We start from the raw sequence: 10,626 nt of genomic DNA on the forward strand, positions 1-10,626 counted from the left end.
CCAAACTTACATAGACCTTTCTCCAGTGTGTCCTCTGGAGTGTGAACTAACCATACAGTGAACTCCCCAGTAGACTTATAAGTTGAAGTGTCTACAGGTAGGCGCACAGGGCACTTGAGTTGAGAGTGATAAGGCAAAGACGTTGTACTAATCAGCTAAGGTGCTGCCACCCCCTCCTGGGGCTATCCTCTTCTGGCCTAGGACTTCAAGATTTTCCGGATTTTTAATTTTTTTAATATAGATGAAAATATATATTTATAGTATGCAATAAGTTGTTTTCAGATATATACACACACGTTTTGAAATGGTCAAATCAAGCTAATTAACTAATTATTACATTACTTCACACATTTTTTGTGTGTATGGTGAGAACATATAAAATCTACTTAAGTATACCAGTGCAATACATTGTTTCTATCTCTAGCAACCATGTTATATACTAGTTCTGAATTTATTCCTACTGTCTAATTGAAATTTTGTATCCTTTGACCAATGTTTCTCCAGTCCCTACCTATTCTTAACCCACTTTAGTAACCACCATTCGATGCTGGATTTGTAAGTTTGACTTGTTTAGATTCCACATATAAGTTAGAACATACGATATTAGTCTCTTTGTGCTTGATTTATTCTACTTAACATAATGTCCTCAAGATTTATCCATGTTGTTGCAAGTGACAATATTTCCGAGCTTTAAAAAGCTGTGTAGTTTTCATCATGTATATGTACCTCATTTCCTTTCTTCATCCACTGATGAACTCTTAGGTTGATTCCATTTCCTGGCTATTGTGAATAGTGTTGTAATAAACATGAGAGTGCAGATATATCATCGATATTCTGATTTCATTGCCTTTGGATATGTACCCTAGTATTGGGTTTGTTGAATTATATTGTAGTTCCATTTTTAGAAGAGTATCTGTACTGCTTTCCATAACAGCTATATTAATTGGCATTCTCCCCAGTGGTGTACAATGGTTTCCTTTCAAGAACTCTAAATTTGAATGTGGTTTCAAGTCATTGTGAAAGATTTTTGCTTATGGCATGAGTTATAAAACATTTTTATAGCTTATTGGTTTGATTTATTATGATTCCTAAATATTTAGTCACTGTGGGGGTTGTTAGGTCTGTTTTTAAATCTTTGCTAAATTTAGTATCTACTTAATTTAGAGATAAGTCTCTAATGATTATACATGGTTCATGTTTTTCTGATTTTTCATAAATCTAGTTATTGAGGACTGCATACCACATATTGTGATTTTACATTATAGGGATTCTGTATTATGTTATGTTTCTCTGCAGTGTTGCCCACCCCAACCAAAGTTCTGGCATTCATTTAAATGGGTTCAACCTTTCAACTCAATCTTGTTGCTCCCCCTCTTCTTGGAGGAACGACACAGGACCCTGCGCTGTTCTTTCGTCTGCTCGGCCCTCCCCGGGTTTGCTGCTGGCTCTTCCCGGGTTGGCTACTATCCCTTCCACCTCCGTGGAAGGGCAGTTCCCCCTGGCCACATTCCCCACTTCCGCAGGGGAGCGGCACACCGCCGGCTGGCTCTCTTGGGGGCTGCACGGGTGTTCCCTCAGATGTTCCCCTTAGATGTTCCTGGTGCATGCCGTCTCTCTCCTCCTTTATAGTCCTCCTCCGCCAATCCCAACTCGGCTGCCCACACGCCGAGTACGCTGCTCTCCAATCAGGAGCAAGTCCTACAGTTTATTGGCTGAACTGGAGGCAGCTGTGTGGAAGCTGTTTACTTCTCTCCCAGCGCCATATTGTGGGAGAGCAGACGCATAGAATAAGTCCCAATTCCAGTAACTCAGTCCAGTCGGGGCTGCTCCCCACAGATCCCCCTTTCTTTTTATTTTTTGGTGTTGATACGCGCCTGTCTTCGGTGTCCCGCGGCACACACTCTGCTCTACTTGCTAGAGTTGCCACAGATTCTTACAAGTCCTATCAATCAGGCAAACCGAATCCGGGTCCTCTCTTCGCCATGTTGTGAGGAGGTTTTTAGGCGCTGATGCATGCCTGTGTTCGGTGACCTGCGGCTCACACTCTGGTCGAGCCGCTTGCTGGTGCTTACCGCCTTAATCAGGCAGACCGAATCCAAGCCTAATTGTTGTATTGTGGGGAGGCCTTACTGATGTTAATTCGTGCCTGTCTTCGGTGACCTGCGGCGCATAAGCTGCTAGCCGCCCGCAGGTGCTCATCGCCTCACTTAATCAGGCAGACCGAATCCAAGCTTTCTCATTGCCATGTTGAGGGGAGGCCTTTCTATTTCTCTATTTCTCTATCTCCGGGCATTCCTATTTCTCCCATTTTACTTCTATCTTCCAGCATTCCTATTTCTCTATTTCTCTCACTTTACTTCTAAACTTCTATTTCTCTTATCCCTGCAGCTTCCCGGCGCCTCGCCCTGCCGGCAGCTTCACGGCTCTGCGCGGCTTCCCGGCGCCTCGCCCCGCCAGCGGGCTCTGCCCCGAGGCTGCTTCTCGGTGCCTCGCCGGCTCTGAGCCGCTTCAGCCCACACCTCTCTCATCTGCGCGGCTCGGCTTCGCGCGCACACTCCGCGGTCTCTCACTAGCCCTTTCGCGTCTGAACCATGGCCTCGCGCCAGCCCCGCGTTCCCTATCTATTCACGCCCCGTGCTCTCTCTGCACGCGGCAGCTTCTGCGAGTCACACAGCGTAGCTTGCGTCTCCACCACTAGCATTCAATCCAAGTTCCCCGGGCTAGCCTGGCGAATTCAACCCAGCTTACGTCTCCGCCCCACGGTTTGGCTTCCCGTCCTTTGTTCCCCGGGCTAATCAGACGGATCCCAACCAGGCTTACGTTTCAGCTTCTGGTTTCAACTTTTCGCCCCCTATTCCCGGGCTAACTTGAGAATCCCAAAGTGGCTTTCGTTTCAGCCTCGGCCTGCCCCCCGCGGCTTCAATTTCCCTAACACTTTTCTCTACCCGGTATGTTTCCCTAAGTTTTCCTCCAACAATACTCCTCCCTCATTTCTCCTGGCCTCTCCCCACAGTCCGCATCCGAGTCAGTCTGTTCTAGCTTTCACTTTCGCTTTCGACCTTAGAGATTTCTCCCAGCTTCCCCCCGTAGTCCGTATCCGAGTCTATGCCTAGGCTTTCAATAGCTTCTTCTGGCACCTTTTTCGTCCGGCTTTTCCCTAGGCTGTTTGCTAGTCTCTCTCTCCGGTATTTTCCCAGTTCTTCCCGTTTCTTCCCTCCTAAGTTTCCTATCCGTCCTAGGTTTTCTATCCGAGTCACGGCACCATTATGTCGCTCCCCCTCTTCGTGGAGGAACGACACAGGACCCTGCGCTGTTCTTTCGTCTGCTCGGCCCTCCCCGGGTTTGCTGCTGGCTCTTCCCGGGTTGGCTACTATCCCTTCCACCTCCGTGGAAGGGCAGTTCCCCCTGGCCACATTCCCCACTTCCGCAGGGGAGCGGCACACCGCCGGCTGGCTCTCTTGGGGGCTGCACGGGTGTTCCCTCAGATGTTCCCCTTAGATGTTCCTGGTGCATGCCGTCTCTCTCCTCCTTTATAGTCCTCCTCCGCCAATCCCAACTCGGCTGCCCACACGCCGAGTACGCTGCTCTCCAATCAGGAGCAAGTCCTACAGTTTATTGGCTGAACTGGAGGCAGCTGTGTGGAAGCTGTTTACTTCTCTCCCAGCGCCATATTGTGGGAGAGCAGACGCATAGAATAAGTCCCAATTCCAGTAACTCAGTCCAGTCGGGGCTGCTCCCCACAGATCCCCCTTTCTTTTTATTTTTTGGCGTTGATACGCGCCTGTCTTCGGTGTCCCGCGGCACACACTCTGCTCTACTTGCTAGAGTTGCCACAGATTCTTACAAGTCCTATCAATCAGGCAAACCGAATCCGGGTCCTCTCTTCGCCATGTTGTGAGGAGGTTTTTAGGCGCTGATGCATGCCTGTGTTCGGTGACCTGCGGCTCACACTCTGGTCGAGCCGCTTGCTGGTGCTTACCGCCTTAATCAGGCAGACCGAATCCAAGCCTAATTGTTGTATTGTGGGGAGGCCTTACTGATGTTAATTCGTGCCTGTCTTCGGTGACCTGCGGCGCATAAGCTGCTAGCCGCCCGCAGGTGCTCATCGCCTCACTTAATCAGGCAGACCGAATCCAAGCTTTCTCATTGCCATGTTGAGGGGAGGCCTTTCTATTTCTCTATTTCTCTATCTCCGGGCATTCCTATTTCTCCCATTTTACTTCTATCTTCCAGCATTCCTATTTCTCTATTTCTCTCACTTTACTTCTAAACTTCTATTTCTCTTATCCCTGCAGCTTCCCGGCGCCTCGCCCTGCCGGCAGCTTCACGGCTCTGCGCGGCTTCCCGGCGCCTCGCCCCGCCAGCGGGCTCTGCCCCGAGGCTGCTTCTCGGTGCCTCGCCGGCTCTGAGCCGCTTCAGCCCACACCTCTCTCATCTGCGCGGCTCGGCTTCGCGCGCACACTCCGCGGTCTCTCACTAGCCCTTTCGCGTCTGAACCATGGCCTCGCGCCAGCCCCGCGTTCCCTATCTATTCACGCCCCGTGCTCTCTCTGCACGCGGCAGCTTCTGCGAGTCACACAGCGTAGCTTGCGTCTCCACCACTAGCATTCAATCCAAGTTCCCCGGGCTAGCCTGGCGAATTCAACCCAGCTTACGTCTCCGCCCCACGGTTTGGCTTCCCGTCCTTTGTTCCCCGGGCTAATCAGACGGATCCCAACCAGGCTTACGTTTCAGCTTCTGGTTTCAACTTTTCGCCCCCTATTCCCGGGCTAACTTGAGAATCCCAAAGTGGCTTTCGTTTCAGCCTCGGCCTGCCCCCCGCGGCTTCAATTTCCCTAACACTTTTCTCTACCCGGTATGTTTCCCTAAGTTTTCCTCCAACAATACTCCTCCCTCATTTCTCCTGGCCTCTCCCCACAGTCCGCATCCGAGTCAGTCTGTTCTAGCTTTCACTTTCGCTTTCGACCTTAGAGATTTCTCCCAGCTTCCCCCCGTAGTCCGTATCCGAGTCTATGCCTAGGCTTTCAATAGCTTCTTCTGGCACCTTTTTCGTCCGGCTTTTCCCTAGGCTGTTTGCTAGTCTCTCTCTCCGGTATTTTCCCAGTTCTTCCCGTTTCTTCCCTCCTAAGTTTCCTATCCGTCCTAGGTTTTCTATCCGAGTCACGGCACCATTATGTCGCTCCCCCTCTTCGTGGAGGAACGACACAGGACCCTGCGCTGTTCTTTCGTCTGCTCGGCCCTCCCCGGGTTTGCTGCTGGCTCTTCCCGGGTTGGCTACTATCCCTTCCACCTCCGTGGAAGGGCAGTTCCCCCTGGCCACATTCCCCACTTCCGCAGGGGAGCGGCACACCGCCGGCTGGCTCTCTTGGGGGCTGCACGGGTGTTCCCTCAGATGTTCCCCTTAGATGTTCCTGGTGCATGCCGTCTCTCTCCTCCTTTATAGTCCTCCTCCGCCAATCCCAACTCGGCTGCCCACACGCCGAGTACGCTGCTCTCCAATCAGGAGCAAGTCCTACAGTTTATTGGCTGAACTGGAGGCAGCTGTGTGGAAGCTGTTTACTTCTCTCCCAGCGCCATATTGTGGGAGAGCAGACGCATAGAATAAGTCCCAATTCCAGTAACTCAGTCCAGTCGGGGCTGCTCCCCACAAAACTCCCTTTGTGTGGGCAAATGCTAAAATCTCAAGTCAATTTTATTAGACTTGGCTGAGCCCTGAAGAGTCTGCCCCTATAACAAGTGTTTACAGGTCAGTCAAAGATTTGGGCAAAATTTATAGAATTTGAGCCTACAACTCTTTAGTTCTCTCTTTTGTCAATGGGGCTTCTTTCCTCATTTTCCAATTATTGTAGTTGCCTTGAAATCTGTTCTCTTCAATCAAGACAGTAAAAAATCATGTTTCTATCAGTTAGCTTTGTGATGGTAGAGGCCTGCCTAAAGGATAACCAGCACTATTTTCTTCTTATATCTGTTCACCTTCAATGCCTGCCACAGTGCCTTCCTTCTTTTGGTTACATGTGGAGATGAATAATAAGTTCTTGGCTAATATGTATCTATTGTTGATTATTTCAGTATATACTTTTTATTCCTTGTGCATGAATATTACTTGTTGTCAGATATCAAGTAGAATTTTATTTTATTGTTAGCTTGTAATACAAAGAGGAAAAATAAAAAATAACCAAGTCTTGGCTCCTTGGATTTTTCTTTTTTTAGTCTCATGCTCATCCACACAATTATCGTTTGATCTCAATAAAATTATCTTTTGACATTTCAAGTATGTAGATTACCATGGTGAATCAGTCAATGTCCTTGCCAGTGTGTAAATTATTTAAAGAATAAATCTTATTTTCATTAAATTAATGTCTATGTTTGGCAGCAAAGCTACTTTTACATTGCCACTTTCCCATTTTGGCCTATAACACAGTGCTTAAATATTGGCTCTTGATGTTAAGTGACTCATAAAATATACTTGTCTAACTATTTTAATTTATTGAATAAAACAGTAGAAATATCGTTTCCAGATCATGTCATTTCCACAATTAAGTTTTGCTAGTTGGTTTTTAAGTTTGAGGCAGTTCTTTTTCATCCTCCTATGCAGTTTAGTGAAGATCAGTAACAGAAATTCAATGTCTAATAAAACAATCCAAAGAGGAAAAAATTCTTAAAAATGTTTCCTGTTCACATGTGCTTCTTTTGAATCTTTTAAGTTGGTCACACATTTGAACAGAAATGGCTGAACACTTATAAAAACTGAAGGTTTTTTTCATTTCGAAGACAAATTTCAAATGCATACAATCCTTTATACCAAAATATACCAATATTGAATAATGAATGAAAGAGATTCAGCTCTGGAGACATTGCTGCTGGTTTTTAATGAGCCAATACGTCAGAGCAGATGACATGTCCACACTGGAGTCAGAGGTGGTGAATGTTCCATGGAATCTGCCTGAATAGAAGGGTTTTCAACACTGCTTTGACTCTGTGTCAGTTTACTCTACTTCCTGAAACTAAGGTGATGATTCAGGACAACAAAAAAGAAACTTTGTAAAAGTGAGCTATTTTTTTTTTATTAGCACTGTCAGCTATTGTCTCATTTTCCTTCTCCCTGAAATGCATTTGATTAATTAATTTGGCTTAGTCATTTCTCTATGTAGCCTTATACTTTGTGTATATTTCTCTATAATAGTCATGGTTAAAAAATATGATGTTCTGTCAATCAAATACCTTGATTAGTCGAATGCATGTTTTGTTTGGCCCTTCTTTATTCAAAAGAAAACTCAGATTCTTATTGTGTTTGATTTTGCTCCCATTCCTATTAGGGGCACCATTCTTCTGTTTATACATTGACACATATTACTTTTTTCAGTATCCATTTGTTGAGTATAGCTTTGAATGTATAGATACCATGTTACATGTATATGAATAGAAATGCACTCTAACAGAGTGTCAATTAATTGAATGAAGTGAAATTAATAATGTTTAATACTTTTAATAAGCTTCTGTGTTCCCTAGGTCATAGTGCTTCCATATCACATTGTACAGCCAGACATAACTGAGGAATAAATGAATGGTTCTCAAATCTGAAAGAATCTGAAACACAAGTATAATTCTCTAGATTTGGGAGCATAAGTCATATTCTTTTTGCATTTTAATCATAGTGTCTATTTTGGCAAGATGGAAAACCAGAACGAAGATAAACACTGAGCACTCTTGTCTGAAGCAATGTGCTGCTGCTGTGGAAGATTTGGGGTGCTTCATCTTGATGCCTTTATCTCTGATGAAGGGGTGATTGATGTTCCTCTTCTGAAATTAAATTCTAGTTGAGAGCAACTCCTTCACTTCATGTATCCTTTCCTTGCACATCCATGCTTTTTTTTTTTTTTTTTTGACAGGGTTAGACAGTGAGAGAGAGAGAGAAAGGTCCTCCTTCTGTTGGTTTACCCCCAAAATGTCCGCCACGGCTGGAGCTATGCCAATCGAAACCAGAAGACAGGTGCTTCCCCCTGGTCTCCCCAAGCACTTGGGCCATCTCCCACTGTCCCCCCGGGCCACAGCAGAGAGCTGGACAAGAAGAGTAGCAACTGGGACTAGTACCTGGTGCCCATATGGGATGCTGGTGCCGCAGGTGGAGGATTAGCCAAGCGAGCCACTGCGCCGGCCCCCACCCTTTTTTATGGAAAACTTTTATTTAATAAATATAAATTTTGAAAGTACAACTTTTGAATTATAGTGGTTCTTCCCCCCATTACCACCTCCCATGTGCAAACCATTCCATCTCCAACCCTCTCTCCCATCCCAAACTTCATTAAGATTCATTTTTACTTATCTTTATATACAAAAGATCAACTCTATACTAAGTAAAGATTTCAACAGTTTGCACCCACACAGACACACAAAGTATAAAGTACTATTTGAAGACTAGTTTTACCATTAATTTGCATAATACAACACATTAAGGACAGAGGTCCTACATGGGGAGCAAGTACACAGTCACTCCTGTTGTTGATTTAACAATTGACAGTCTTGTTTATGGCATCAGTAATCATCCTAGGCTCTTGTCTTGAGCTTCCAAGGCTATGGAAACGTTGAGTTCACAAACATACTTGCTTTTTAAGTGCTTAATCTGTGAGTTAGAGATATGGCAGGAAACAAAAAGAAATCTCAAACTGAGGAGTAAAGAACATTTAATATAAGGAAGTGTTATGGACAGGGTTCAGGGAAACAAATCAAGAAATATATCTCTCCCAGGGCTGATGGGGCAATGAGAGTGATCATGTAACTGATACTCAGACAAAGTAACTATGTGACAGAACATCGTGACAGGAGCTATGACCACCCAAAGAGGGGCACATCTAAGCTAGCAGGGAAGGGACCAGGGCAGAAAACTTCCCTGACCTCATTCTCTTCCTCCTTTTTATGGTACTTTCTGCTGACCAAATACAACTAGTAGACAGAAGCAAGTGAGCCCACATGGCAGAGGTTAAGTAGAAAAGTGTGGTGATTTGATCTGAAGTTCCAGATGGAAAATATTCAGCATAATGTCCTGCATTACATGTTGTCAGCTTGGTATTATCACCACTTCCTTCTAGGTGCAAGAACCATGTTTCCCAGAATCCCATTCCTCATGGAGCTCATTGTTAGTTTCTTCCAATGAGAGCCACTTGGGAGAGATTTAGAAAGCGGTAGAGGAGAGACCATTCTTTTTCCCCTGGGCAGTGACAAATAGCTCTGTTGCAAAATAGTTCAGAGCAGCTTCTAACAAGTCCCTGAGAAATACCCCTTGCATATATTCAGCAAACTTCCTTTCCCGCTGGCCATCCTATGATGTAAGTATCAGATGAAGCTCATAGAAGCCAAGTCCCACTATGACCCTAAATCAGGCAAAAACACCTGTCCATTGACTTTTTGTGCTAGAGATATCCTACATTTGTGGTGCATTTGTAAAGAAAGTAGTTGTTTCCTAACACTTACCTTTGTGTAGCTTACATCTAATGTCTTAGCATGAAGGCTTTATTCAAATAATAATAATGATAATAATTCTTTGATGCTGTTTATTTTCATCTACTTAAAAGCAAAGAGAGAGAAAGAGAGAGGGATATTCCATCTGCTGGCTCACTCCCTAAATGCTCACATCAGCCAGGGCTGGGCCAGGCTGAAACCAGGAGCCCAGAACTCAGTCCAGGTCTCTAACTGTGAGTGGCAGGGGTCCAAGCATCTGCTGCTTCCCAGGATGCATTAGCAGGAAGCTGGACTGGAAGCAGAGGAGCTAGGATTCAACCTGACACACCAATATGGGCTGCAGGCATCCTAAGCAGTGGCTTAACCTGCTGAGCTGCAATGCTAAGATTCCTCCTCATTATTGTCCATAGTGTTCATTCGTCTTTCATTGCTGTACAGTGTTTCCTTTATTGCACTTCATGCTACTATGAATATTCTTGGAGAGGTCTCCAGTTGTACTATGGAAAGGGTTCTCTAAGGGATGTACTTTGGAATCTAATCAACGAGTGGCAGGATATCTGAATGTCCAACTTTGCAAGATTATTGCTTTCATGTTGTCTGAAGGAGTGTAGCATTCACATTCCCACCAACAGCAGGAAAGTGTTATGCTTACCAAATCTTTACTGACTTCTCGTGTGGCTATCAAATCAGATTTCACTATGATCTTGTTTGGGATTATAAATTATAAATAAATCTGAATTTATAAATAAGTTATAAATGAATCTGAACAATGTATTTTTAATCACTATGATCTTTTTATGAAGTTTCAGGTTGGGTATAAGACTCATTTAGAATTTTGGATTTTTGTTTTAATGATTTCTGTTTTTTTTTTATCTTGATATTAATCTATTGCTGAATTTTTGTACTGCAAATACTTTCTCCTTTGGTACCTTATGCCCCCTCCCACACTTTTTGATAGTTTTTAAGGATTAGAGTTCTTACTTTTAGTATAGTTGAATTTTTCAACTTTTGTACCCTTTTATGGGTAATGCTTCTTTTTTTTTCTTGGTTTAAGGAATTCTTTTCAAGTTATATTCATAACAATGTTCTAAATATTTTCCTTTTATTATGTCTCCAAGACATTGGGAATTTATTTTTGCCTTATTAATAACAAGTTGTCCAGACATCATG

General features: G+C 44.4%; 1 long non-coding RNA gene across 2 annotated transcripts in view; it reads left to right on the top strand.

Moving 5' to 3' along the window:
* Positions 1-10,126, top strand: part of LOC103348247 (uncharacterized) — a 109,350-nt gene extending 99,224 nt beyond the window's left edge. For both annotated transcript variants that reach the window (XR_011379537.1, XR_011379538.1), the window contains one exon: positions 7,656-10,126. This is a non-coding gene — a long non-coding RNA (uncharacterized lncRNA). The remainder of the gene's footprint in view (positions 1-7,655) is intronic.
* Positions 10,127-10,626: the final 500 nt, after the last annotated feature.

Source organism: Oryctolagus cuniculus, chromosome 1 (assembly GCF_964237555.1).
Source record: "Oryctolagus cuniculus chromosome 1, mOryCun1.1, whole genome shotgun sequence".
Classification (NCBI taxonomy): domain Eukaryota; kingdom Metazoa; phylum Chordata; class Mammalia; order Lagomorpha; family Leporidae; genus Oryctolagus; species Oryctolagus cuniculus.